The sequence below is a fragment of the Nansenia antarctica genome, assembly GCF_963989245.1.
Source record: "Nansenia antarctica genome assembly, chromosome: 6".
Classification (NCBI taxonomy): domain Eukaryota; kingdom Metazoa; phylum Chordata; class Actinopteri; order Argentiniformes; family Microstomatidae; genus Nansenia; species Nansenia antarctica.
This window is the reverse complement of record NC_137676.1, coordinates 3,407,898-3,412,897: the sequence shown is the minus strand read 5'-3', so window position 1 is coordinate 3,412,897 and position 5,000 is coordinate 3,407,898. Positions and strand designations below refer to the sequence as shown.

General features: G+C 44.5%; 1 pseudogene across 1 annotated transcript in view; it reads left to right on the top strand.

Annotated features, from left to right (window-relative positions):
* LOC308159688 (otoferlin-like) overlaps positions 1-5,000 on the top strand; it is a 109,965-nt pseudogene that overhangs the window by 45,040 nt on the left and 59,925 nt on the right. The window contains exon 4 of the transcript in view: positions 4,954-5,000. This exon is cut by the window's right edge and continues 53 nt beyond it. The product of the transcript in view is annotated as an otoferlin-like (transcript). The remainder of the gene's footprint in view (positions 1-4,953) is intronic.

The following is a 5,000-nucleotide window of genomic DNA, read 5'->3' as shown; positions in this document are numbered from 1 at the left end:
GAGGGCCTCGCGTGAGGCAGGGTATTTTTTTTTATTTAAATTTTTTTTACATTTTTTTGGGGGTACCCTGGCTGGCGAGGCCCTCCAAAGCTCCAGGCAAGGGACCATATTATTATTTTTGCCTTTAATACATTTTTAAATGTTCACACATGTGATAATCATAGTCAATCATACATCTAAAATCTAGCATACCTGTAGGACAGGGAGATTCTTAGCAACAGAAAAAAGTAATTTCCCCCTATGACACCTTACGTGAAACGTGAAAAGAATTTTTGGGCGCACGTTGACACTTGTTGTGCATAGTGACTGCTTAGTGCAACGGACAAAATGCAGAGGGAACGAGACCGAGGAAGAAAATGTTAATCGGGTGCTGAAAAAAGAAATACAAATAAAAGAAAGGAAGGCTTCAGGGCCTCGCTTAGAGGTTCGTTCGAAACATTTCTAAAAACAAGTGAGGCTCCCGTTAGCACCGAAGAAGCTAACGTTACTGCTAGCACTAGCAATGCTAGTAGTAGCACGGCACAGCCCCCCCTGAGAGGCAAAGATGATGTCTCTGAGGTGGAGGAGGACAACTGCTACACCGGCAGCAGTGGGGCTGCCCAGCCCCAGGTGATGATGGTCAGGAGTGGCGAAGTAGAGGATACGGAGGCGGAAGATGGAGCTACTCAGAGCAGCAGCAGGGCTGAGAGTGATGGAACGCAAGACGAGCCTACAGTGCTAGATATGTCATGTATGATGATCCTGGTAAATTGGCCGGTACATATGGACTCTACAGTTACAGAAGTGATCATTAGAAGAGGTCCCCCAAAGATGAAACCTGGATTTAGTTATCCTAAAAATAATGAGAACAGGAACTTTAGTGAAACTTTATTTCTCCGAAAACTACCAAATGGGGAAAAAATAGAAAGAAAGTGGCTTGTGTACTCTCAAAAACGGGACATGTCTTTTTGCTTTTGCTGTAAGCTTTTCAACATAAAGGATAGGCCTACATGGTGGTGAGTAACATCTCTATTCATGTCAATAATGGCTTGTGCGTATTTAATGTTGGGTATGATGACTGCTTTATCCTAAATCCTAATCCTTTACGAGTATAAAAGGTTTGAAATGAAACAAACATGGTTGTAAACTATCTAAATAAGTAGATATGCTATTGTCTATCAGCACAGCATGTGAGCGCATTTCTTGCAATATATCGGTGCGTGCGTGTCGCGCGGTTATAACAGTAACCTACATCATTATAAAAGGCCTCGCAAATCTGACTTCGCACAGGGCCTCGCATATCTCCCAAGCGGCCCTGGATACATCACACATCACTATCTCCAATCTTATCGCAGTAGACTTTGCTTGGCTTGACTTTTAATCGAAAAACATGTTCTTCAGTTTTTTTCTTTTCAGACAACAATCCAATACAAGGCATCGCTCCGTTTTAAGGAGAGGAAATGAAGGAAGTAGAGGTTTAAGGCGAGGTGTCGAGACAATGTTCTTGATTGATGTTAGCCGATTTGCGGCTAAGTTGTGTTTCCTCCAGGGCAGGGGCCGAGGGGGGGGGGGGGGGGTCAGGGGAGGGGGGGGGGGGGTGCTCAGGAAATCACTGTCTGCTGTTGGAACGAAGGGGAGAGAGTTGGAGGCTATCTTGTGTGTGTGCGTGTTTGTGTGCGCGTGTATGTATGTGTGTATGTGCGTGCGTTGGTTGAATAGGGCTTCACAGAGGGTGCGTATCCCATAGGTGAGATGTCGAACAGAATCGACTGAAAAGACAAATCTAATAAACATTAAACGACAATAATAATTCATGACTCAGAGAAGGTAAAGAAAAAGCGAAAGGGTAGAGATAAAAAAAGGATTTGACCTTTGTGTGTGTGTGTGTGTGTGTGTGTGTGTGTGTAAGCCTTTTAGTGTAGAGAGAGAGAGAGAGAGAGAGAGAGAGAGAGAGAGAGAGAGAGAGAGAGAGAGAGAGAGAGAGAGGCTTGAGAACAGAGTGCGTGAAAGGGAAGGGTTGGGTGGGGGGGGGGATATTCTTCGGAGACAAGATTAGGAAAGTTCGGATATTCTTCAGAGACAAAATTAGGAAAGTTCGGATATTCTTCAGAGACAAGATTAGGAAAGTTCGGATATTCTTCAGAGACAAGATTAGGAAAGTTAGGATATTCTTCAGAGACAAGATTAGGAAAGTTCGGATATTCTTCAGAGACAAGATTAGGAAAGTTAGGATATTCTTCTGAAACATTATTGGATATTCTTCAGAAACATTATCGGATATTCTTCTGAAACGTTACAGGATATTCTTCAGAGACAGGATTTACGAGGATTTGTGAGTAAACAATAAACAACTTTAACGAAAGCCGTTTTACTTGCCAGCGGAGCAGTTAAACCTAGGTAGCTAGGTTCTATCTACCGGAACACTGGTTCTGTCAGAGAACACTGCAGACGGGCCAAATAAGCCAAGTGAAGAGTGAAAGGAATGAAATGGGCTCTCTGAAGTCCAGATTACAGGCTGGGCTGGGGGCAGGGGGGGGGGGTTCAACCATGCAAGGCGCTCCCAGGCCTGTTTCCCGGGGGGGGGGGGGGGACGACCCTGTTGAACCTGTGTTCATTCTTGTGATTTATTTTGTGTTTTTTTTACTATGTTTTTAACTTATTATGTTTTTAGGTTGTTTAGCACTCTGAGATTGAAAAAGTGCAATACAAATAAAATGCATTATTATTATTATTATTATTATTATTATTATTATTACTGAAAAGAGAAATCCAATAAACATTAAACGACAAAAATAATTCATGTCTCAGAGAAGGCGAAAAGGGTAGAGATAAAAAGGGATTGAACCTTTGTGTGCGTGTGTGTGTGTGTGTGTGTGTGTGTGTGTGTGTGTGTGTGTGCGTGTGTCTCTCTCTAAGGCTCCATATCAGAGCTCTAACTTTAGCAGTGTACCTTGTTGTTGTTGTTGTTGTGGTGTGTGTGGGAGTAGCTGCTGACAGTGACGGCACGCTCCCCGCCGCCTGTCAGGAACTGTCTCTGTCACTCTGCCCACTGGCCTACTCATGACCTCTGACCCGCTGTACCACTCACTCCTACAGAGACGGCTCCTCGCCTACGGAGCACGCAGCTGTGAGAGAGAGAGAGAGAGAGAGAGATCAGAGAGAGAAGGAGAGAGAGAGAGATCAGAGAGAGACAGAGAGGGGGGGGAGAGAGAGAGAGAGAGGGGGAGAGGGAGAGAGAGAGAGATCAGAGAGAGAAGGAGAGAGAGAGAGATCAGAGAGAGACAGAGAGGGGGGGGAGAGAGAGAGAGGGGGGGGGAGAGAGAGAAATCAGAGAGAGAGAAAGATCAGAGAGAGAGAGAGAGATCAGAGAGAGAGAGGGAGAGAGAGATCAGAGAGAGAGATCAGAGAGAGGGAGAGGGAGAGGGAGAGAGAGGGAGAGAGAGGGGGGGAGAGAGAGAGAAAGATCAGAGAGAGAGAGAGAGATCAGAGAGAGAGAGGGAGAGAGAGATCAGAGAGAGAGAGATCAGAGAGAGAGAGATCAGAGAGAGAGATCAGAGAGAGAGGGAGAGAGAGATCAGAGAGAGAGAGATCAGAGAGAGAGAGATCAGAGAGAGAGATCAGAGAGAGAGAGATCAGAGAGAGAGAGATCAGAGAGAGAGAGATCAGAGAGATCAGAGAGAGAGAGACAGAGAGAGATCAGAGAGATCAGAGAGAGAGAGATCAGAGAGAGAGAGATCAGAGAGAGAGAGATCAGAGAGAGAGAGAGGGAGAGAGATCAGAGAGAGAGATCAGAGAGAGAGAGATCAGAGAGAGGGAGAGGGAGAGAGGGAGAGAGGGAGAGAGGGAGAGAGGGAGAGAGGGAGAGAGATGTTGCTTTCTGTGTAGTGAGCTGCATAAGGAAAACAGCATCCCACTGGTGTGGACCCAGCCCAGAGGGGACACTGTCGACACCACTCCTATGGTCCGAAACCATCTGCACATTCTTTAGACCGGTTGATACCGGCTTTTGGGAAGTGATTGACAGGTGTTTTTTGTGAGTGTGACACATCGATGTGTTACCAGAAAGCGCTGAACGAAGCTAACAAAGCTAACCCAGAGTCATGGAGGGAGGGAGGGAGGGAGGGAGGGGGGGAGAGAGAGAGAGAGAGTGTCCACATGATAGAGAGAGAGAGAGAGAGAGAACATCCTGGAGAGAGAGAGAGAGAGAGTGAGTCCACACAAGAGATCCACAAGTGAGAGAGAGAGAGAGAGAGAGAGAGAGAGAACATCCTGGAGAGAGAGAGAGAGAGAGAGAGAGAGAGAGAGAGAGAGAGAGAGAGAGAGAGAGAGAGAGAGAGAGAGCTGTTTAGTGACGTTGTTGTGGTTCTCTCTCAGAGTCTGTTGCTGAAACCCTGGTTCTGGTCCATGCGTCTGTCACCTCCCGTCTGGACTACTGCAGTGGAGTCCTGTTCGGGGTTCCCAACAAAGCCCTGGACAGGCTCCAGTATGTCCAAAACTCCGCTGCCAGGGTTCTCACACACACCTTTAAAACGGCCCTCCAGTCTCACCTGTTCGCCAAGGCGTCTAGTTTTCTTTCCTGTATCTCTGGAAAGCGACCTTGGGTCCCCAGAAAGGCACTATATCAATTCAAGCTTAATTATTATTACTATTATTATAATTTTTTACAAATTATTATTATTATTTGTATTGTTATTATTGCTCTTCTTATTGTTGTTGTTATTATTATTGTTGTTATTGTTATTATTATGTATATTATTATTTATATTGTTATTATTATTATTGTTGTGGTTATTGTTATTATTTATATTATTATTGTTATTATTATTATTAATATTATTATTGATATTGTTATTATTATCGTTGTTATTGTTGTTATTGTTATTATTTTTGTTGTTATTATTATTATTATTCTTATTCTTATTATAGTTATTGTTATTATTATAGTTATAGTTATGGTTCTCCTGTCTCCTCCAGGCTGGTCGGGGCCTTCAGGATGGTGCTGCAGAAGGTGGCGGAGGAGG